The sequence below is a fragment of the Diceros bicornis genome, chromosome 5 (genome assembly GCF_020826845.1).
Source record: "Diceros bicornis minor isolate mBicDic1 chromosome 5, mDicBic1.mat.cur, whole genome shotgun sequence".
NCBI classification, from domain to species: domain Eukaryota; kingdom Metazoa; phylum Chordata; class Mammalia; order Perissodactyla; family Rhinocerotidae; genus Diceros; species Diceros bicornis.
This window is the reverse complement of record NC_080744.1, coordinates 76136242-76158881: the sequence shown is the minus strand read 5'-3', so window position 1 is coordinate 76158881 and position 22640 is coordinate 76136242. Positions and strand designations below refer to the sequence as shown.

The 22640-nt window shown below is 61.1% G+C and overlaps 8 non-coding genes across 8 annotated transcripts; all 8 read left to right on the top strand.

The window, feature by feature from the left end:
• Positions 1 to 1968: 1968 nt before the first annotated feature.
• On the top strand, positions 1969 to 2061 carry LOC131406645 (small nucleolar RNA SNORD116). Its single transcript, XR_009220277.1, has one exon. It is a non-coding gene; the product is annotated as a small nucleolar RNA SNORD116 (small nucleolar RNA).
• A 2599-nt stretch (positions 2062 to 4660) lies between these two features.
• LOC131406592 (small nucleolar RNA SNORD116) lies at positions 4661 to 4754 on the top strand. The gene has a single exon (XR_009220229.1). It is a non-coding gene; the product is annotated as a small nucleolar RNA SNORD116 (small nucleolar RNA).
• Positions 4755 to 7364: 2610 nt separating this feature from the next.
• Positions 7365 to 7457, top strand: LOC131406643 (small nucleolar RNA SNORD116). Its single transcript, XR_009220276.1, has one exon. It is a non-coding gene; the product is annotated as a small nucleolar RNA SNORD116 (small nucleolar RNA).
• A 2599-nt stretch (positions 7458 to 10056) lies between these two features.
• On the top strand, positions 10057 to 10150 carry LOC131406591 (small nucleolar RNA SNORD116). The gene has a single exon (XR_009220228.1). It is a non-coding gene; the product is annotated as a small nucleolar RNA SNORD116 (small nucleolar RNA).
• A 2610-nt stretch (positions 10151 to 12760) lies between these two features.
• LOC131406641 (small nucleolar RNA SNORD116) lies at positions 12761 to 12853 on the top strand. Its single transcript, XR_009220274.1, has one exon. It is a non-coding gene; the product is annotated as a small nucleolar RNA SNORD116 (small nucleolar RNA).
• Positions 12854 to 15452: 2599 nt separating this feature from the next.
• LOC131406590 (small nucleolar RNA SNORD116) lies at positions 15453 to 15546 on the top strand. The gene has a single exon (XR_009220227.1). It is a non-coding gene; the product is annotated as a small nucleolar RNA SNORD116 (small nucleolar RNA).
• A 2610-nt stretch (positions 15547 to 18156) lies between these two features.
• Positions 18157 to 18249, top strand: LOC131406640 (small nucleolar RNA SNORD116). Its single transcript, XR_009220273.1, has one exon. It is a non-coding gene; the product is annotated as a small nucleolar RNA SNORD116 (small nucleolar RNA).
• Positions 18250 to 20848: 2599 nt separating this feature from the next.
• LOC131406589 (small nucleolar RNA SNORD116) lies at positions 20849 to 20942 on the top strand. Its single transcript, XR_009220226.1, has one exon. It is a non-coding gene; the product is annotated as a small nucleolar RNA SNORD116 (small nucleolar RNA).
• Positions 20943 to 22640: the final 1698 nt, after the last annotated feature.

Sequence of the window (22640 nt, the reverse complement as noted above, 5' to 3'; positions counted from 1 at the left end):
GGACGGACTGTCTCGTTGTGTTCCAAGTGCCGTCATGGGCTTGTCAGGGATGTCTCCTGGCTCTGACGGGGCTGCCACTTGGTGCGTACCAGAGAAGGCTTGCGGGCCCGTGTGTATGCACTGTGGTAGGTGACCCTTGTGGTGGGTGGCATGTCTGTTCCAGAGTGGTGGCGCCAAATGGTTCCCTTCCTGGTCCCTTGAAGAGGGCCACTGGCTCGGGACTGCGGGCCGGCCACCGCTGCTCATGGAGTCCTTAGGCGAACGTTGTCTCTGATCCTCTGCCCTCTGATCTTGGGCACGGAGTTTGCAAGGAGAAAGTGTACCTCCAGGCTGGTCCACTTTTCCTGGCACAGTTGGATCATTCCCCCTCGGAGGACTTTAGCCGTATCTGTGGAAGCCCGTGGGCGTGCCAGAGACGGGGGCTGTTGCTGTGACCCGAGGCGCACTGCCCCGGAGAGACGTGTAGCTTGGGAAACGTCCACGTCTCCTTGCGTGGAGTGCGTGTCCTAGTTTAAGTCTTGCTCTCGTCTTCCTGGGTGAAGCCAGCCTTTGAGCCATGGGAGGTCGTTTGTGGTGTAAGAGGTGTCGAAGAAGGCGTCAACGGTTGAAGCTGGTGGGTCGAGTTAGGCAAAGTCAAAATTCCTGCATGGCTGACCTCCCTGAGGCTCACTTCTCCCCGATGTGTGTGTAGTGTTCCAGGCACCTCTTGGGGGACTTGTTTTGAAGGCCCGGGGGTGCTGCTTTGGACGGGGCAGCCGTGTGTTGACCGATTCCCGGAAGGCCAGGTTCCAAAGAGCGGCCGGCTGTGGAAATGCCAGGGCCCTGGATGGGAATTTGCTCGAGGTTCAGTCGGGTTTTAGCGTGGGTCATGGTGGCCGTAGACCTCCACCTCCCGGCGGGTTTCCTGCTGGCCCGCGGTGGGCATTTCGTATTAGTTAGGTCGAAGAGGTACCTGGCCTGAAGTGGCGGGGCCACTTCAGATTGAGATGGGCTGCTTCTTCCCTATAGCCCGTGTCCCCGTGGTGGAGGCCCTCGAGTCGGCGGTTTAGTTACGGCGGTGGCCACTGCGTTCGCCTCAAGTGCGGTTCACGTGGGGCGGCTTGCGGGGACCCAAGGTCCAGCTAGCCTTAGCATCCGCAATCGGGCGGAGCGTGTGCCTGCTAGCGTCTCGTTTTCCGTTGGTCAGAAGGAGTGGCTGTGACAGAGGGAGTCTGGGGCCTAGTGGAGCAGCCTTCCCTAGAGGTCAGCCGCCTGACCAGTAGGGGTCAAAGTTGGCGTCGTTTCTTGGGAAGTCACCGGTCCTCCGCCGTCGTGTGGCAGGGCTTGAGGCCAGGGGGTCTGTGCGGAAGACGAGCCTTTTCAGGGGCTTCGGCCTCCGCACCCGAAGACACGCACACGCACCTAGCTGCACACCGTCCCGCCCTGGTGGTGTCACACACACACGCCTTCCGTCGTGGCTGAGGGAAAGAGGTAGAGGGCAGGAAGATGCAGGGCTTGCCCCGGGGGAATCCTTGGCCTGGATCTTGTTCCCTAAGACCCTGGCTACGTTTCTCAAGCAGCCATGTGATTTGTCTGCACTTCTCAGGTGGAATCTCCGTGCAAAGCTTGCCGTCGACCAGGAAGAGAAGAGCTGCCTGTCCTCCGTTGAGCGGAGATGCGAGGGAATCCCGGAAGAGGCGTGGCTTACGGTGCGCGCCGGCCCCGTGGATCGCTTAGGACGGTAAGAATTCCTTTGCGCCCAGCTGATGCCGTTGGCTTTAGGATTCGTGGAGCGGCCTTGGAGGCTTCTTGTCCGCGTGTCCCCAGGGGCATGCGGGGTCACGCTCTAAGGGTGGATGGAGAGTTCCCCTTGCTCGTTGGCTTGGATCCTGGATTCTCCAGGCTGCTGGCGGCCTCTGAGGTGATGGGCTCACCCGCTGCGCCACCCAGCCTCCCTTGTGACAACTTCCAGCTGCCCAGAAGGTGCTCGGATCGATGATGACTCCCTCAAATGCATTCCTTGGAAATCTGAACACAATGAGTGAGAACTCACTACCGTCGTTCTCATCGAAACTGAGGTCCAGCACCTTGTCTTCCCCAAGGTTGACAGGAGTGAGGGACAGCTTCTCGTTGATCACGCTCGTGCAGCCACCACCAGGGCGTCAGCATCCTAGGGTCTCCCGTCTTTGCATCAGTAGTTTGACCGCTTTAGTTGGGCGTTCACGAATCGGAGGGGCTTGGTCGAATGGCCAGCCGCTGCTGGCGTGGCGGCCCGGTGGCATCCCAGTTGTAGAGTCGGAGAGGGTGGCGTTGCCACAGGCCCAGGGAGTTCCCGGCAGGGAGTATGTGTTGGCCAGGTTCTGGCTTGAGACGTAGCCCCGGGGGTCTGTGTCTCGAAGGCGAACGGCAGACTCTTCCCTGGTTTCTGGTCGGAGCCCCTGTTTCGGCCAGGCAAGTAGCAGTAGCTGTTCTTGCCTTGCTGCTCGGTGAGGAGGTTTGATCGGCCCGTGGGTTTGGGGGCGGGGTCCGAGGAACTAGGCCCCAGTGCTGCCGTTGGCAGCTCTTGTATTGCACCTCGTCACCCGGTCGACACAAAGGGGGCCCAAGATCGGCTGCGATGTGGACCCAGCACTGAGATCAAGACACTGTGGTGGCTGACGCGGTGGACAGGGAGGGTAGGGCACGGAGAGGACCGGTCGTAGCGTGATTCCACGGGCTTCCATAGGCTGTACCGCCTGGTTGTGTTCCAGCCTCTGCCGTGGGCTTGCCAGGGGTGCCGTTGGGCCCTAAGGGGGCTGCCGCCTGGTGCCTGCCAGGGAAGGCTTCGGGGTCCGTGAGGATGCGCTGAGGTAGAGGACCTTTACGGTAGGTGGCATCTCACTTCCTGAGGAGTGGCGCTCAGTGGTTCTCTTCCTGGTGCCTTGAAGAGATCGAGAGGCCCACGACTGCCCGCCAGCCACCTCTGCTCCACATTGCTTAGGCGAACGTTCTGTCTGCCCCTTTGCCCCCTCGGGCACGGAGCTTCCAAGGTGAAAGCGTTACTCCAGGAGAGTTTGCTTTTCCTGGGCCGGGTGGCTGACATCCTCCTGGCAGGGGTTGGGATTCCTTTGTGGAAGCCTGTGGGCGTGGCCGAGACCGAGAGTGCTGCGATCCTAGGCGCCCTGCCCCGGGGACAGACGTCTAGCGTGGAGGAGGACCACGTCTCCTTGTGTGGGAGCTGTGTCCTCGTTTGCTTGTTTGTCTTGTCTTCGTGGAGGAAGCGTTTGTCCTCTCTGTGAGATCGTCTGTGGTGTCAGGGGGCCAAAGGGAAGGGGTCAGAGGTTGAATGGGGTGGGGTCGACTCATGCACAGTCAGAATTCCCTTAGGGCCGTCCCGCGTGAGGCTCCCTGGCCCTCGTGCAGCCGCAGTGTTGGGGGCTCCAACGAGGGGGACTTGTTTTGCAGGCGTGAGGATGCTGCTTGTTTGGAGCAGGCAGGCAGGGGCTTGAACGTTTCCTAGAAGGCCAGCAGGCCAGCCGGCAACCCGCTGGCTGTGGAAATGCCAGGTGCCAGGTGCCCGGGCGGGAATTTGCTGTGGTTTGAGTCGGGTTTTACCCTGGGTCGTGGTGGCTGAAGACCACCCGTTCCAGTGGGGTCTCCTGCCGGCCCGCTGAGGGCCTTTGGGCTTAGTGAGGCCAAACCGGAGCCCGGTCTGAAGTCGTTTGGCCACTTCAGTTGAAGACGGGCTGCTTGTGTTCTGCTGCCCGTGTCCCCGTGCGGCCAGCTTTCCTGTCAGTCATTTTGCTCTGCTGGCAGCCGCATTTCCGTCACGTGCGGTTCACCTGAGGCGGCTCGTGGGGACACGATGTCCACGTTGACATCACATCCACGGTCGGCGCGAGGCTGTCTGTAGCTTCTCGGTGCCCTTTGCTCAGAAGGAGTGGTTCTCAGAGAGGGAGCTCGTGGCCAATTTGAGCAGCCTCCAGAGGTCAAAGTTGGCGTTCCCGCTTTGGAAGTCACCGGTCTCCTGCATCGGGTGGTGGGGCACGAGGCCAGGCGTCTGTGCGGACGGCATGCTTTTTCAGGTGCCGAGGTCTCCGCACACGAACACACACGCACGGGCGCACGCGCGCACGCCCAGTCCTGCATACCTGCCTCCACTCGTGGTGTCACACACGCCTTCGGTCACCCGTAAGGGATAGAGGTAGAGGACAAGCAGATGGCAGGTGACCCCGGGGGAAACTCTGGCCTGGATCTTGTTATCTGACCCCCTGGGTACGTTTCTCAAGCAGGCGTGTGATGTCTCTACCCTTGTCAGGGGCAAGTGCCGTGCGAAGCTCGCTGCCGGCCACAGAGAGAGAAGACCTTCGTGTCCTTTGATGAGCCGAGGTGCGAGGGAACGGCGGAAGTAGTGTGGCCCAGGATGCGCACGGTGCCCGTGGGTGGCTCAGGACGGTAAGCCTTACGTTGTCGCCAGTTCTGCCTTTGGCCCTGGGCTCTCGTGGACCTGCCTTAGAGGCTGTCTGTCCGCGTGTCCCCAGTGGCATGCGGGCTCGTGCTCTAAGGGTGGATCGACTGTTCCTCTCGCTCGGTGGCTTGGCTCTGGATTCTCCAGGCTGCTGGCGGACTCGGAGGCGATGGGCTCACCCGCTGAGCCGGCCAGCCTGTCCTCTGACTTGTTCCAGGTTCCCAGAATGTGCTCGGATCGATGATGACTCCCTCATATGCATTCCTTGGAAAATCTGAACAAAATGAGTGAGAACTCACTACCGTCGTTCTCATCGAAACTGAGGTCCAGCACGTTGTCTTCCCCAGGGACGGCAGGAGTGAGGGACAGCTTCCCCTTGGTCACACTCGTCCAAACACCAGCCCAGGGCGTCAGCGTGTGAGAGCCTCTCGCCTTGGGGCTCGTTCCCTTCTCCGCATTCGTTGGGCGTCCGTCAATCGGAGGTCCTGGGTGAATGGCCTGGCTCTCGCACGGCGTGGCTGCCAGCTCGCATCCTAGGGTTAGGTGTCGGCGCTGGCGTAGGCCCCGTGAGCTCACGGCGTTGTGTCTGCGTGGGCCTGGTTCCCGCTTCAGACGAAACCCCTCGGGGGTCTGCGTCTCAGAGCTGAACAGCAGAAGTCCCCGTGGTTTCTGATTAGAGGCCCAGGCCAGACAGGGAGCCATTACCCCTTCACTGCCTTTTGGCTTGGTGAGGCAACCGGAGCGTCCGTCGGGGTTTGGGGCAGGCGGCAGAGTTCAGGCTAAGGCTGCGGTCCTGCAGGTGGAGTTCCTCTGCGTGACCCACTCGCCCGATCCTCACAAAGGCGCCCAAAGGTGGACTGTGCTGTGCACCTCACGCTTGTGTCAAGACGCTGTGCCGGCTGATGGCTTGTACGGTGGGGGGAAGGGCACAGAGAGGACAGGTCCTAGTGTGATGCCATGGGCTTCCAGGGGACGGACTGTCTCGTTGTGTTCCAAGTGCCGTCATGGGCTTGTCAGGGATGTCTCCTGGCTCTGACGGGGCTGCCACTTGGTGCGTACCAGAGAAGGCTTGCGGGCCCGTGTGTATGCACTGTGGTAGGTGACCCTTGTGGTGGGTGGCATGTCTGTTCCAGAGTGGTGGCGCCAAATGGTTCCCTTCCTGGTCCCTTGAAGAGGGCCACTGGCTCGGGACTGCGGGCCGGCCACCGCTGCTCATGGAGTCCTTAGGCGAACGTTGTCTCTGATCCTCTGCCCTCTGATCTTGGGCACGGAGTTTGCAAGGAGAAAGTGTACCTCCAGGCTGGTCCACTTTTCCTGGCACAGTTGGATCATTCCCCCTCGGAGGACTTTAGCCGTATCTGTGGAAGCCCGTGGGCGTGCCAGAGACGGGGGCTGTTGCTGTGACCCGAGGCGCACTGCCCCGGAGAGACGTGTAGCTTGGGAAACGTCCACGTCTCCTTGCGTGGAGTGCGTGTCCTAGTTTAAGTCTTGCTCTCGTCTTCCTGGGTGAAGCCAGCCTTTGAGCCATGGGAGGTCGTTTGTGGTGTAAGAGGTGTCGAAGAAGGCGTCAACGGTTGAAGCTGGTGGGTCGAGTTAGGCAAAGTCAAAATTCCTGCATGGCTGACCTCCCTGAGGCTCACTTCTCCCCGATGTGTGTGTAGTGTTCCAGGCACCTCTTGGGGGACTTGTTTTGAAGGCCCGGGGGTGCTGCTTTGGACGGGGCAGCCGTGTGTTGACCGATTCCCGGAAGGCCAGGTTCCAAAGAGCGGCCGGCTGTGGAAATGCCAGGGCCCTGGATGGGAATTTGCTCGAGGTTCAGTCGGGTTTTAGCGTGGGTCATGGTGGCCGTAGACCTCCACCTCCCGGCGGGTTTCCTGCTGGCCCGCGGTGGGCATTTCGTATTAGTTAGGTCGAAGAGGTACCTGGCCTGAAGTGGCGGGGCCACTCCAGATTGAGATGGGCTGCTTCTTCCCTATAGCCCGTGTCCCCGTGGTGGAGGCCCTCGAGTCGGCGGTTTAGTTACGGCGGTGGCCACTGCGTTCGCCTCAAGTGCGGTTCACGTGGGGCGGCTTGCGGGGACCCAAGGTCCAGCTAGCCTTAGCATCCGCAATCGGGCGGAGCGTGTGCCTGCTAGCGTCTCGTTTTCCGTTGGTCAGAAGGAGTGGCTGTGACAGAGGGAGTCTGGGGCCTAGTGGAGCAGCCTTCCCTAGAGGTCAGCTGCCTGACCAGTAGGGGTCAAAGTTGGCGTCGTTTCTTGGGAAGTCACCGGTCCTCCGCCGTCGTGTGGCAGGGCTTGAGGCCAGGGGGTCTGTGCGGAAGACGAGCCTTTTCAGGGGCTTCGGCCTCCGCACCCGAAGACACGCACACGCACCTAGCTGCACACCGTCCCGCCCTGGTGGTGTCACACACACACGCCTTCCGTCGTGGCTGAGGGAAAGAGGTAGAGGGCAGGAAGATGCAGGGCTTGCCCCGGGGGAATCCTTGGCCTGGATCTTGTTCCCTAAGACCCTGGCTACGTTTCTCAAGCAGCCATGTGATTTGTCTGCACTTCTCAGGTGGAATCTCCGTGCAAAGCTTGCCGTCGACCAGGAAGAGAAGAGCTGCCTGTCCTCCGTTGAGCGGAGATGCGAGGGAATCCCGGAAGAGGCGTGGCTTACGGTGCGCGCCGGCCCCGTGGATCGCTTAGGACGGTAAGAATTCCTTTGCGCCCAGCTGATGCCGTTGGCTTTAGGATTCGTGGAGCGGCCTTGGAGGCTTCTTGTCCGCGTGTCCCCAGGGGCATGCGGGGTCACGCTCTAAGGGTGGATGGAGAGTTCCCCTTGCTCGTTGGCTTGGATCCTGGATTCTCCAGGCTGCTGGCGGCCTCTGAGGTGATGGGCTCACCCGCTGCGCCACCCAGCCTCCCTTGTGACAACTTCCAGCTGCCCAGAAGGTGCTCGGATCGATGATGACTCCCTCAAATGCATTCCTTGGAAATCTGAACACAATGAGTGAGAACTCACTACCGTCGTTCTCATCGAAACTGAGGTCCAGCACCTTGTCTTCCCCAAGGTTGACAGGAGTGAGGGACAGCTTCTCGTTGATCACGCTCGTGCAGCCACCACCAGGGCGTCAGCGTCCTAGGGTCTCCCGTCTTTGCATCAGTAGTTTGACCGCTTTAGTTGGGCGTTCACGAATCGGAGGGGCTTGGTCGAATGGCCAGCCGCTGCTGGCGTGGCGGCCCGGTGGCATCCCAGTTGTAGAGTCGGAGAGGGTGGCGTTGCCACAGGCCCAGGGAGTTCCCGGCAGGGAGTATGTGTTGGCCAGGTTCTGGCTTGAGACGTAGCCCCGGGGGTCTGTGTCTCGAAGGCGAACGGCAGACTCTTCCCTGGTTTCTGGTCGGAGCCCCTGTTTCGGCCAGGCAAGTAGCAGTAGCTGTTCTTGCCTTGCTGCTCGGTGAGGAGGTTTGATCGGCCCGTGGGTTTGGGGGCGGGGTCCGAGGAACTAGGCCCCAGTGCTGCCGTTGGCAGCTCTTGTATTGCACCTCGTCACCCGGTCGACACAAAGGGGGCCCAAGATCGGCTGCGATGTGGACCCAGCACTGAGATCAAGACACTGTGGTGGCTGACGCGGTGGACAGGGAGGGTAGGGCACGGAGAGGACCGGTCGTAGCGTGATTCCACGGGCTTCCATAGGCTGTACCGCCTGGTTGTGTTCCAGCCTCTGCCGTGGGCTTGCCAGGGGTGCCGTTGGGCCCTAAGGGGGCTGCCGCCTGGTGCCTGCCAGGGAAGGCTTCGGGGTCCGTGAGGATGCGCTGAGGTAGAGGACCTTTACGGTAGGTGGCATCTCACTTCCTGAGGAGTGGCGCTCAGTGGTTCTCTTCCTGGTGCCTTGAAGAGATCGAGAGGCCCACGACTGCCCGCCAGCCACCTCTGCTCCACATTGCTTAGGCGAACGTTCTGTCTGCCCCTTTGCCCCCTCGGGCACGGAGCTTCCAAGGTGAAAGCGTTACTCCAGGAGAGTTTGCTTTTCCTGGGCCGGGTGGCTGACATCCTCCTGGCAGGGGTTGGGATTCCTTTGTGGAAGCCTGTGGGCGTGGCCGAGACCGAGAGTGCTGCGATCCTAGGCGCCCTGCCCCGGGGACAGACGTCTAGCGTGGAGGAGGACCACGTCTCCTTGTGTGGGAGCTGTGTCCTCGTTTGCTTGTTTGTCTTGTCTTCGTGGAGGAAGCGTTTGTCCTCTCTGTGAGATCGTCTGTGGTGTCAGGGGGCCAAAGGGAAGGGGTCAGAGGTTGAATGGGGTGGGGTCGACTCATGCACAGTCAGAATTCCCTTAGGGCCGTCCCGCGTGAGGCTCCCTGGCCCTCGTGCAGCCGCAGTGTTGGGGGCTCCAACGAGGGGGACTTGTTTTGCAGGCGTGAGGATGCTGCTTGTTTGGAGCAGGCAGGCAGGGGCTTGAACGTTTCCTAGAAGGCCAGCAGGCCAGCCGGCAACCCGCTGGCTGTGGAAATGCCAGGTGCCAGGTGCCCGGGCGGGAATTTGCTGTGGTTTGAGTCGGGTTTTACCCTGGGTCGTGGTGGCTGAAGACCACCCGTTCCAGTGGGGTCTCCTGCCGGCCCGCTGAGGGCCTTTGGGCTTAGTGAGGCCAAACCGGAGCCCGGTCTGAAGTCGTTTGGCCACTTCAGTTGAAGACGGGCTGCTTGTGTTCTGCTGCCCGTGTCCCCGTGCGGCCAGCTTTCCTGTCAGTCATTTTGCTCTGCTGGCAGCCGCATTTCCGTCACGTGCGGTTCACCTGAGGCGGCTCGTGGGGACACGATGTCCACGTTGACATCACGTCCACGGTCGGCGCGAGGCTGTCTGTAGCTTCTCGGTGCCCTTTGCTCAGAAGGAGTGGTTCTCAGAGAGGGAGCTCGTGGCCAATTTGAGCAGCCTCCAGAGGTCAAAGTTGGCGTTCCCGCTTTGGAAGTCACCGGTCTCCTGCATCGGGTGGTGGGGCACGAGGCCAGGCGTCTGTGCGGACGGCATGCTTTTTCAGGTGCCGAGGTCTCCGCACACGAACACACACGCACGGGCGCACGCGCGCACGCCCAGTCCTGCATACCTGCCTCCACTCGTGGTGTCACACACGCCTTCGGTCACCCGTAAGGGATAGAGGTAGAGGACAAGCAGATGGCAGGTGACCCCGGGGGAAACTCTGGCCTGGATCTTGTTATCTGACCCCCTGGGTACGTTTCTCAAGCAGGCGTGTGATGTCTCTACCCTTGTCAGGGGCAAGTGCCGTGCGAAGCTCGCTGCCGGCCACAGAGAGAGAAGACCTTCGTGTCCTTTGATGAGCCGAGGTGCGAGGGAACGGCGGAAGTAGTGTGGCCCAGGATGCGCACGGTGCCCGTGGGTGGCTCAGGACGGTAAGCCTTACGTTGTCGCCAGTTCTGCCTTTGGCCCTGGGCTCTCGTGGACCTGCCTTAGAGGCTGTCTGTCCGCGTGTCCCCAGTGGCATGCGGGCTCGTGCTCTAAGGGTGGATCGACTGTTCCTCTCGCTCGGTGGCTTGGCTCTGGATTCTCCAGGCTGCTGGCGGACTCGGAGGCGATGGGCTCACCCGCTGAGCCGGCCAGCCTGTCCTCTGACTTGTTCCAGGTTCCCAGAATGTGCTCGGATCGATGATGACTCCCTCATATGCATTCCTTGGAAAATCTGAACAAAATGAGTGAGAACTCACTACCGTCGTTCTCATCGAAACTGAGGTCCAGCACGTTGTCTTCCCCAGGGACGGCAGGAGTGAGGGACAGCTTCCCCTTGGTCACACTCGTCCAAACACCAGCCCAGGGCGTCAGCGTGTGAGAGCCTCTCGCCTTGGGGCTCGTTCCCTTCTCCGCATTCGTTGGGCGTCCGTCAATCGGAGGTCCTGGGTCAATGGCCGGGCTCTCGCACGGCGTGGCTGCCAGCTCGCATCCTAGGGTTAGGTGTCTGCGCTGGCGTAGGCCCCGTGAGCTCACGGCGTTGTGTCTGCGTGGGCCTGGTTCCCGCTTCAGACGAAACCCCTCGGGGGTCTGCGTCTCAGAGCTGAACAGCAGAAGTCCCCGTGGTTTCTGATTAGAGGCCCAGGCCAGACAGGGAGCCATTACCCCTTCACTGCCTTTTGGCTTGGTGAGGCAACCGGAGCGTCCGTCGGGGTTTGGGGCAGGCGGCAGAGTTCAGGCTAAGGCTGCGGTCCTGCAGGTGGAGTTCCTCTGCGTGACCCACTCGCCCGATCCTCACAAAGGCGCCCAAAGGTGGACTGTGCTGTGCACCTCACGCTTGTGTCAAGACGCTGTGCCGGCTGATGGCTTGTACGGTGGGGGGAAGGGCACAGAGAGGACAGGTCCTAGTGTGATGCCATGGGCTTCCAGGGGACGGACTGTCTCGTTGTGTTCCAAGTGCCGTCATGGGCTTGTCAGGGATGTCTCCTGGCTCTGACGGGGCTGCCACTTGGTGCGTACCAGAGAAGGCTTGCGGGCCCGTGTGTATGCACTGTGGTAGGTGACCCTTGTGGTGGGTGGCATGTCTGTTCCAGAGTGGTGGCGCCAAATGGTTCCCTTCCTGGTCCCTTGAAGAGGGCCACTGGCTCGGGACTGCGGGCCGGCCACCGCTGCTCATGGAGTCCTTAGGCGAACGTTGTCTCTGATCCTCTGCCCTCTGATCTTGGGCACGGAGTTTGCAAGGAGAAAGTGTACCTCCAGGCTGGTCCACTTTTCCTGGCACAGTTGGATCATTCCCCCTCGGAGGACTTTAGCCGTATCTGTGGAAGCCCGTGGGCGTGCCAGAGACGGGGGCTGTTGCTGTGACCCGAGGCGCACTGCCCCGGAGAGACGTGTAGCTTGGGAAACGTCCACGTCTCCTTGCGTGGAGTGCGTGTCCTAGTTTAAGTCTTGCTCTCGTCTTCCTGGGTGAAGCCAGCCTTTGAGCCATGGGAGGTCGTTTGTGGTGTAAGAGGTGTCGAAGAAGGCGTCAACGGTTGAAGCTGGTGGGTCGAGTTAGGCAAAGTCAAAATTCCTGCATGGCTGACCTCCCTGAGGCTCACTTCTCCCCGATGTGTGTGTAGTGTTCCAGGCACCTCTTGGGGGACTTGTTTTGAAGGCCCGGGGGTGCTGCTTTGGACGGGGCAGCCGTGTGTTGACCGATTCCCGGAAGGCCAGGTTCCAAAGAGCGGCCGGCTGTGGAAATGCCAGGGCCCTGGATGGGAATTTGCTCGAGGTTCAGTCGGGTTTTAGCGTGGGTCATGGTGGCCGTAGACCTCCACCTCCCGGCGGGTTTCCTGCTGGCCCGCGGTGGGCATTTCGTATTAGTTAGGTCGAAGAGGTACCTGGCCTGAAGTGGCGGGGCCACTCCAGATTGAGATGGGCTGCTTCTTCCCTATAGCCCGTGTCCCCGTGGTGGAGGCCCTCGAGTCGGCGGTTTAGTTACGGCGGTGGCCACTGCGTTCGCCTCAAGTGCGGTTCACGTGGGGCGGCTTGCGGGGACCCAAGGTCCAGCTAGCCTTAGCATCCGCAATCGGGCGGAGCGTGTGCCTGCTAGCGTCTCGTTTTCCGTTGGTCAGAAGGAGTGGCTGTGACAGAGGGAGTCTGGGGCCTAGTGGAGCAGCCTTCCCTAGAGGTCAGCCGCCTGACCAGTAGGGGTCAAAGTTGGCGTCGTTTCTTGGGAAGTCACCGGTCCTCCGCCGTCGTGTGGCAGGGCTTGAGGCCAGGGGGTCTGTGCGGAAGACGAGCCTTTTCAGGGGCTTCGGCCTCCGCACCCAAAGACACGCACACGCACCTAGCTGCACACCGTCCCGCCCTGGTGGTGTCACACACACACGCCTTCCGTCGTGGCTGAGGGAAAGAGGTAGAGGGCAGGAAGATGCAGGGCTTGCCCCGGGGGAATCCTTGGCCTGGATCTTGTTCCCTAAGACCCTGGCTACGTTTCTCAAGCAGCCATGTGATTTGTCTGCACTTCTCAGGTGGAATCTCCGTGCAAAGCTTGCCGTCGACCAGGAAGAGAAGAGCTGCCTGTCCTCCGTTGAGCGGAGATGCGAGGGAATCCCGGAAGAGGCGTGGCTTACGGTGCGCGCCGGCCCCGTGGATCGCTTAGGACGGTAAGAATTCCTTTGCGCCCAGCTGATGCCGTTGGCTTTAGGATTCGTGGAGCGGCCTTGGAGGCTTCTTGTCCGCGTGTCCCCAGGGGCATGCGGGGTCACGCTCTAAGGGTGGATGGAGAGTTCCCCTTGCTCGTTGGCTTGGATCCTGGATTCTCCAGGCTGCTGGCGGCCTCTGAGGTGATGGGCTCACCCGCTGCGCCACCCAGCCTCCCTTGTGACAACTTCCAGCTGCCCAGAAGGTGCTCGGATCGATGATGACTCCCTCAAATGCATTCCTTGGAAATCTGAACACAATGAGTGAGAACTCACTACCGTCGTTCTCATCGAAACTGAGGTCCAGCACCTTGTCTTCCCCAAGGTTGACAGGAGTGAGGGACAGCTTCTCGTTGATCACGCTCGTGCAGCCACCACCAGGGCGTCAGCGTCCTAGGGTCTCCCGTCTTTGCATCAGTAGTTTGACCGCTTTAGTTGGGCGTTCACGAATCGGAGGGGCTTGGTCGAATGGCCAGCCGCTGCTGGCGTGGCGGCCCGGTGGCATCCCAGTTGTAGAGTCGGAGAGGGTGGCGTTGCCACAGGCCCAGGGAGTTCCCGGCAGGGAGTATGTGTTGGCCAGGTTCTGGCTTGAGACGTAGCCCCGGGGGTCTGTGTCTCGAAGGCGAACGGCAGACTCTTCCCTGGTTTCTGGTCGGAGCCCCTGTTTCGGCCAGGCAAGTAGCAGTAGCTGTTCTTGCCTTGCTGCTCGGTGAGGAGGTTTGATCGGCCCGTGGGTTTGGGGGCGGGGTCCGAGGAACTAGGCCCCAGTGCTGCCGTTGGCAGCTCTTGTATTGCACCTCGTCACCCGGTCGACACAAAGGGGGCCCAAGATCGGCTGCGATGTGGACCCAGCACTGAGATCAAGACACTGTGGTGGCTGACGCGGTGGACAGGGAGGGTAGGGCACGGAGAGGACCGGTCGTAGCGTGATTCCACGGGCTTCCATAGGCTGTACCGCCTGGTTGTGTTCCAGCCTCTGCCGTGGGCTTGCCAGGGGTGCCGTTGGGCCCTAAGGGGGCTGCCGCCTGGTGCCTGCCAGGGAAGGCTTCGGGGTCCGTGAGGATGCGCTGAGGTAGAGGACCTTTACGGTAGGTGGCATCTCACTTCCTGAGGAGTGGCGCTCAGTGGTTCTCTTCCTGGTGCCTTGAAGAGATCGAGAGGCCCACGACTGCCCGCCAGCCACCTCTGCTCCACATTGCTTAGGCGAACGTTCTGTCTGCCCCTTTGCCCCCTCGGGCACGGAGCTTCCAAGGTGAAAGCGTTACTCCAGGAGAGTTTGCTTTTCCTGGGCCGGGTGGCTGACATCCTCCTGGCAGGGGTTGGGATTCCTTTGTGGAAGCCTGTGGGCGTGGCCGAGACCGAGAGTGCTGCGATCCTAGGCGCCCTGCCCCGGGGACAGACGTCTAGCGTGGAGGAGGACCACGTCTCCTTGTGTGGGAGCTGTGTCCTCGTTTGCTTGTTTGTCTTGTCTTCGTGGAGGAAGCGTTTGTCCTCTCTGTGAGATCGTCTGTGGTGTCAGGGGGCCAAAGGGAAGGGGTCAGAGGTTGAATGGGATGGGGTCGACTCATGCACAGTCAGAATTCCCTTAGGGCCGTCCCGCGTGAGGCTCCCTGGCCCTCGTGCAGCCGCAGTGTTGGGGGCTCCAACGAGGGGGACTTGTTTTGCAGGCGTGAGGATGCTGCTTGTTTGGAGCAGGCAGGCAGGGGCTTGAACGTTTCCTAGAAGGCCAGCAGGCCAGCCGGCAACCCGCTGGCTGTGGAAATGCCAGGTGCCAGGTGCCCGGGCGGGAATTTGCTGTGGTTTGAGTCGGGTTTTACCCTGGGTCGTGGTGGCTGAAGACCACCCGTTCCAGTGGGGTCTCCTGCCGGCCCGCTGAGGGCCTTTGGGCTTAGTGAGGCCAAACCGGAGCCCGGTCTGAAGTCGTTTGGCCACTTCAGTTGAAGACGGGCTGCTTGTGTTCTGCTGCCCGTGTCCCCGTGCGGCCAGCTTTCCTGTCAGTCATTTTGCTCTGCTGGCAGCCGCATTTCCGTCACGTGCGGTTCACCTGAGGCGGCTCGTGGGGACACGATGTCCACGTTGACATCACGTCCACGGTCGGCGCGAGGCTGTCTGTAGCTTCTCGGTGCCCTTTGCTCAGAAGGAGTGGTTCTCAGAGAGGGAGCTCGTGGCCAATTTGAGCAGCCTCCAGAGGTCAAAGTTGGCGTTCCCGCTTTGGAAGTCACCGGTCTCCTGCATCGGGTGGTGGGGCACGAGGCCAGGCGTCTGTGCGGACGGCATGCTTTTTCAGGTGCCGAGGTCTCCGCACACGAACACACACGCACGGGCGCACGCGCGCACGCCCAGTCCTGCATACCTGCCTCCACTCGTGGTGTCACACACGCCTTCGGTCACCCGTAAGGGATAGAGGTAGAGGACAAGCAGATGGCAGGTGACCCCGGGGGAAACTCTGGCCTGGATCTTGTTATCTGACCCCCTGGGTACGTTTCTCAAGCAGGCGTGTGATGTCTCTACCCTTGTCAGGGGCAAGTGCCGTGCGAAGCTCGCTGCCGGCCACAGAGAGAGAAGACCTTCGTGTCCTTTGATGAGCCGAGGTGCGAGGGAACGGCGGAAGTAGTGTGGCCCAGGATGCGCACGGTGCCCGTGGGTGGCTCAGGACGGTAAGCCTTACGTTGTCGCCAGTTCTGCCTTTGGCCCTGGGCTCTCGTGGACCTGCCTTAGAGGCTGTCTGTCCGCGTGTCCCCAGTGGCATGCGGGCTCGTGCTCTAAGGGTGGATCGACTGTTCCTCTCGCTCGGTGGCTTGGCTCTGGATTCTCCAGGCTGCTGGCGGACTCGGAGGCGATGGGCTCACCCGCTGAGCCGGCCAGCCTGTCCTCTGACTTGTTCCAGGTTCCCAGAATGTGCTCGGATCGATGATGACTCCCTCATATGCATTCCTTGGAAAATCTGAACAAAATGAGTGAGAACTCACTACCGTCGTTCTCATCGAAACTGAGGTCCAGCACGTTGTCTTCCCCAGGGACGGCAGGAGTGAGGGACAGCTTCCCCTTGGTCACACTCGTCCAAACACCAGCCCAGGGCGTCAGCGTGTGAGAGCCTCTCGCCTTGGGGCTCGTTCCCTTCTCCGCATTCGTTGGGCGTCCGTCAATCGGAGGTCCTGGGTCAATGGCCGGGCTCTCGCACGGCGTGGCTGCCAGCTCGCATCCTAGGGTTAGGTGTCTGCGCTGGCGTAGGCCCCGTGAGCTCACGGCGTTGTGTCTGCGTGGGCCTGGTTCCCGCTTCAGACGAAACCCCTCGGGGGTCTGCGTCTCAGAGCTGAACAGCAGAAGTCCCCGTGGTTTCTGATTAGAGGCCCAGGCCAGACAGGGAGCCATTACCCCTTCACTGCCTTTTGGCTTGGTGAGGCAACCGGAGCGTCCGTCGGGGTTTGGGGCAGGCGGCAGAGTTCAGGCTAAGGCTGCGGTCCTGCAGGTGGAGTTCCTCTGCGTGACCCACTCGCCCGATCCTCACAAAGGCGCCCAAAGGTGGACTGTGCTGTGCACCTCACGCTTGTGTCAAGACACTGTGCCGGCTGATGGCTTGTACGGTGGGGGGAAGGGCACAGAGAGGACAGGTCCTAGTGTGATGCCATGGGCTTCCAGGGGACGGACTGTCTCGTTGTGTTCCAAGTGCCGTCATGGGCTTGTCAGGGATGTCTCCTGGCTCTGACGGGGCTGCCACTTGGTGCGTACCAGAGAAGGCTTGCGGGCCCGTGTGTATGCACTGTGGTAGGTGACCCTTGTGGTGGGTGGCATGTCTGTTCCAGAGTGGTGGCGCCAAATGGTTCCCTTCCTGGTCCCTTGAAGAGGGCCACTGGCTCGGGACTGCGGGCCGGCCACCGCTGCTCATGGAGTCCTTAGGCGAACGTTGTCTCTGATCCTCTGCCCTCTGATCTTGGGCACGGAGTTTGCAAGGAGAAAGTGTACCTCCAGGCTGGTCCACTTTTCCTGGCACAGTTGGATCATTCCCCCTCGGAGGACTTTAGCCGTATCTGTGGAAGCCCGTGGGCGTGCCAGAGACGGGGGCTGTTGCTGTGACCCGAGGCGCACTGCCCCGGAGAGACGTGTAGCTTGGGAAACGTCCACGTCTCCTTGCGTGGAGTGCGTGTCCTAGTTTAAGTCTTGCTCTCGTCTTCCTGGGTGAAGCCAGCCTTTGAGCCATGGGAGGTCGTTTGTGGTGTAAGAGGTGTCGAAGAAGGCGTCAACGGTTGAAGCTGGTGGGTCGAGTTAGGCAAAGTCAAAATTCCTGCATGGCTGACCTCCCTGAGGCTCACTTCTCCCCGATGTGTGTGTAGTGTTCCAGGCACCTCTTGGGGGACTTGTTTTGAAGGCCCGGGGGTGCTGCTTTGGACGGGGCAGCCGTGTGTTGACCGATTCCCGGAAGGCCAGGTTCCAAAGAGCGGCCGGCTGTGGAAATGCCAGGGCCCTGGATGGGAATTTGCTCGAGGTTCAGTCGGGTTTTAGCGTGGGTCATGGTGGCCGTAGACCTCCACCTCCCGGCGGGTTTCCTGCTGGCCCGCGGTGGGCATTTCGTATTAGTTAGGTCGAAGAGGTACCTGGCCTGAAGTGGCGGGGCCACTCCAGATTGAGATGGGCTGCTTCTTCCCTATAGCCCGTGTCCCCGTGGTGGAGGCCCTCGAGTCGGCGGTTTAGTTACGGCGGTGGCCACTGCGTTCGCCTCAAGTGCGGTTCACGTGGGGCGGCTTGCGGGGACCCAAGGTCCAGCTAGCCTTAGCATCCGCAATCGGGCGGAGCGTGTGCCTGCTAGCGTCTCGTTTTCCGTTGGTCAGAAGGAGTGGCTGTGACAGAGGGAGTCTGGGGCCTAGTGGAGCAGCCTTCCCTAGAGGTCAGCCGCCTGACCAGTAGGGGTCAAAGTTGGCGTCGTTTCTTGGGAAGTCACCGGTCCTCCGCCGTCGTGTGGCAGGGCTTGAGGCCAGGGGGTCTGTGCGGAAGACGAGCCTTTTCAGGGGCTTCGGCCTCCGCACCCGAAGACACGCACACGCACCTAGCTGCACACCGTCCCGCCCTGGTGGTGTCACACACACACGCCTTCCGTCGTGGCTGAGGGAAAGAGGTAGAGGGCAGGAAGATGCAGGGCTTGCCCCGGGGGAATCCTTGGCCTGGATCTTGTTCCCTAAGACCCTGGCTACGTTTCTCAAGCAGCCATGTGATTTGTCTGCACTTCTCAGGTGGAATCTCCGTGCAAAGCTTGCCGTCGACCAGGAAGAGAAGAGCTGCCTGTCCTCCGTTGAGCGGAGATGCGAGGGAATCCCGGAAGAGGCGTGGCTTACGGTGCGCGCCGGCCCCGTGGATCGCTTAGGACGGTAAGAATTCCTTTGCGCCCAGCTGATGCCGTTGGCTTTAGGATTCGTGGAGCGGCCTTGGAGGCTTCTTGTCCGCGTGTCCCCAGGGGCATGCGGGGTCACGCTCTAAGGGTGGATGGAGAGTTCCCCTTGCTCGTTGGCTTGGATCCTGGATTCTCCAGGCTGCTGGCGGCCTCTGAGGTGATGGGCTCACCCGCTGTGCCACCCAGCCTCCCTTGTGACAACTTCCAGCTGCCCAGAAGGTGCTCGGATCGATGATGACTCCCTCAAATGCATTCCTTGGAAATCTGAACACAATGAGTGAGAACTCACTACCGTCGTTCTCATCGAAACTGAGGTCCAGCACCTTGTCTTCCCCAAGGTTGACAGGAGTGAGGGACAGCTTCTCGTTGATCACGCTCGTGCAGCCACCACCAGGGCGTCAGCGTCCTAGGGTCTCCCGTCTTTGCATCAGTAGTTTGACCGCTTTAGTTGGGCGTTCACGAATCGGAGGGGCTTGGTCGAATGGCCAGCCGCTGCTGGCGTGGCGGCCCGGTGGCATCCCAGTTGTAGAGTCGGAGAGGGTGGCGTTGCCACAGGCCCAGGGAGTTCCCGGCAGGGAGTATGTGTTGGCCAGGTTCTGGCTTGAGACGTAGCCCCGGGGGTCTGTGTCTCGAAGGCGAACGGCAGACTCTTCCCTGGTTTCTGGTCGGAGCCCCTGTTTCGGCCAGGCAAGTAGCAGTAGCTGTTCTTGCCTTGCTGCTCGGTGAGGAGGTTTGATCGGCCCGTGGGTTTGGGGGCGGGGTCCGAGGAACTAGGCCCCAGTGCTGCCGTTGGCAGCTCTTGTATTGCACCTCGTCACCCGGTCGACACAAAGGGGGCCCAAGATCGGCTGCGATGTGGACCCAGCACTGAGATCAAGACACTGTGGTGGCTGACGCGGTGGACAGGGAGGGTAGGGCACGGAGAGGACCGGTCGTAGCGTGATTCCACGGGCTTCCATAGGCTGTACCGCCTGGTTGTGTTCCAGCCTCTGCCGTGGGCTTGCCAGGGGTGCCGTTGGGCCCTAAGGGGGCTGCCGCCTGGTGCCTGCCAGGGAAGGCTTCGGGGTCCGTGAGGATGCGCTGAGGTAGAGGACCTTTACGGTAGGTGGCATCTCACTTCCTGAGGAGTGGCGCTCAGTGGTTCTCTTCCTGGTGCCTTGAAGAGATCGAGAGGCCCACGACTGCCCGCCAGCCACCTCTGCTCCACATTGCTTAGGCGAACGTTCTGTCTGCCCCTTTGCCCCCTCGGGCACGGAGCTTCCAAGGTGAAAGCGTTACTCCAGGAGAGTTTGCTTTTCCTGGGCCGGGTGGCTGACATCCTCCTGGCAGGGGTTGGGATTCCTTTGTGGAAGCCTGTGGGCGTGGCCGAGACCGAGAGTGCTGCGATCCTAGGCGCCCTGCCCCGGGGACAGACGTCTAGCGTGGAGGAGGACCACGTCTCCTTGTGTGGGAGCTGTGTCCTCGTTTGCTTGTTTGTCTTGTCTTCGTGGAGGAAGCGTTTGTCCTCTCTGTGAGATCGTCTGTGGTGTCAGGAGGCCAAAGGGAAGGGGTCAGAGGTTGAATGGGATGGGGTCGACTCATGCACGGTCAGAATTCCCTTAGGGCCGTCCCGCGTGAGGCTCCCTGGCCCTCGTGCAGCCGCAGTGTTGGGGGCTCCAACGAGGGGGACTTGTTTTGCAGGCGTGAGGATGCTGCTTGTTTGGAGCAGGCAGGCAGGGGCTTGAACGTTTCCTGGAAGGCCAGCAGGCCAGCCGGCAACCCGCTGGCTGTGGAAATGCCAGGTGCCAGGTGCCCGGGCGGGAATTTGCTGTGGTTTGAGTCGGGTTTTACCCTGGGTCGTGGTGGCTGAAGACCACCCGTTCCAGTGGGGTCTCCTGCCGGCCCGCTGAGGGCCTTTGGGCTTAGTGAGGCCAAACCGGAGCCCGGTCTGAAGTCGTTTGGCCACTTCAGTTGAAGACGGGCTGCTTGTGTTCTGCTGCCCGTGTCCCCGTGCGGCCAGCTTTCCTGTCAGTCATTTTGCTCTGCTGGCAGCCGCATTTCCGTCACGTGCGGTTCACCTGAGGCGGCTCGTGGGGACACGATGTCCACGTTGACATCACATCCACGGTCGGCGCGAGGCTGTCTGTAGCTTCTCGGTGCCCTTTGCTCAGAAGGAGTGGTTCTCAGAGAGGGAGCTCGTGGCCAATTTGAGCAGCCTCCAGAGGTCAAAGTTGGCGTTCCCGCTTTGGAAGTCACCGGTCTCCTGCATCGGGTGGTGGGGCACGAGGCCAGGCGTCTGTGCGGACGGCATGCTTTTTCAGGTGCCGAGGTCTCCGCACACGAACACACACGCACGGGCGCACGCGCGCACGCCCAGTCCTGCATACCTGCCTCCACTCGTGGTGTCACACACGCCTTCGGTCACCCGTAAGGGATAGAGGTAGAGGACAAGCAGATGGCAGGTGACCCCGGGGGAAACTCTGGCCTGGATCTTGTTATCTGACCCCCTGGGTACGTTTCTCAAGCAGGCGTGTGATGTCTCTACCCTTGTCAGGGGCAAGTGCCGTGCGAAGCTCGCTGCCGGCCACAGAGAGAGAAGACCTTCGTGTCCTTTGATGAGCCGAGGTGCGAGGGAACGGCGGAAGTAGTGTGGCCCAGGATGCGCACGGTGCCCGTGGGTGGCTCAGGACGGTAAGCCTTACGTTGTCGCCAGTTCTGCCTTTGGCCCTGGGCTCTCGTGGACCTGCCTTAGAGGCTGTCTGTCCGCGTGTCCCCAGTGGCATGCGGGCTCGTGCTCTAAGGGTGGATCGACTGTTCCTCTCGCTCGGTGGCTTGGCTCTGGATTCTCCAGGCTGCTGGCGGACTCGGAGGCGATGGGCTCACCCGCTGAGCCGGCCAGCCTGTCCTCTGACTTGTTCCGGGTTCCCAGAATGTGCTCGGATCGATGATGACTCCCTCATATGCATTCCTTGGAAAATCTGAACAAAATGAGTGAGAACTCACTACCGTCGTTCTCATCGAAACTGAGGTCCAGCACGTTGTCTTCCCCAGGGACGGCAGGAGTGAGGGACAGCTTCCCCTTGGTCACACTCGTCCAAACACCAGCCCAGGGCGTCAGCGTGTGAGAGCCTCTCGCCTTGGGGCTCGTTCCCTTCTCCGCATTCGTTGGGCGTCCGTCAATCGGAGGTCCTGGGTGAATGGCCTGGCTCTCGCACGGCGTGGCTGCCAGCTCGCATCCTAGGGTTAGGTGTCGGCGCTGGCGTAGGCCCCGTGAGCTCACGGCGTTGTGTCTGCGTGGGCCTGGTTCCCGCTTCAGACGAAACCCCTCGGGGGTCTGCGTCTCAGAGCTGAACAGCAGAAGTCCCCGTGGTTTCTGATTAGAGGCCCAGGCCAGACAGGGAGCCATTACCCCTTCACTGCCTTTTGGCTTGGTGAGGCAACCGGAGCGTCCGTCGGGGTTTGGGTCAGGCGGCAGAGTTCAGGCTAAGGCTGCGGTCCTGCAGGTGGAGTTCCTCTGCGTGACCCACTCGCCCGATCCTCACAAAGGCGCCCAAAGGTGGACTGTGCTGTGCACCTCACGCTTGTGTCAAGACGCTGTGCCGGCTGATGGCTTGTACGGTGGGGGGAAGGGCACAGAGAGGACAGGTCCTAGTGTGATGCCATGGGCTTCCAGGGGACGGACTGTCTCGTTGTGTTCCAAGTGCCGTCATGGGCTTGTCAGGGATGTCTCCTGGCTCTGACGGGGCTGCCACTTGGTGCGTACCAGAGAAGGCTTGCGGGCCCGTGTGTATGCACTGTGGTAGGTGACCCTTGTGGTGGGTGGCATGTCTGTTCCAGAGTGGTGGCGCCAAATGGTTCCCTTCCTGGTCCCTTGAAGAGGGCCACTGGCTCGGGACTGCGGGCCGGCCACCGCTGCTCATGGAGTCCTTAGGCGAACGTTGTCTCTGATCCTCTGCCCTCTGATCTTGGGCACGGAGTTTGCAAGGAGAAAGTGTACCTCCAGGCTGGTCCACTTTTCCTGGCACAGTTGGATCATTCCCCCTCGGAGGACTTTAGCCGTATCTGTGGAAGCCCGTGGGCGTGCCAGAGACGGGGGCTGTTGCTGTGACCCGAGGCGCACTGCCCCGGAGAGACGTGTAGCTTGGGAAACGTCCACGTCTCCTTGCGTGGAGTGCGTGTCCTAGTTTAAGTCTTGCTCTCGTCTTCCTGGGTGAAGCCAGCCTTTGAGCCATGGGAGGTCGTTTGTGGTGTAAGAGGTGTCGAAGAAGGCGTCAACGGTTGAAGCTGGTGGGTCGAGTTAGGCAAAGTCAAAATTCCTGCATGGCTGACCTCCCTGAGGCTCACTTCTCCCCGATGTGTGTGTAGTGTTCCAGGCACCTCTTGGGGGACTTGTTTTGAAGGCCCGGGGGTGCTGCTTTGGACGGGGCAGCCGTGTGTTGACCGATTCCCGGAAGGCCAGGTTCCAAAGAGCGGCCGGCTGTGGAAATGCCAGGGCCCTGGATGGGAATTTGCTCGAGGTTCAGTCGGGTTTTAGCGTGGGTCATGGTGGCCGTAGACCTCCACCTCCCGGCGGGTTTCCTGCTGGCCCGCGGTGGGCATTTCGTATTAGTTAGGTCGAAGAGGTACCTGGCCTGAAGTGGCGGGGCCACTTCAGATTGAGATGGGCTGCTTCTTCCCTATAGCCCGTGTCCCCGTGGTGGAGGCCCTCGAGTCGGCGGTTTAGTTACGGC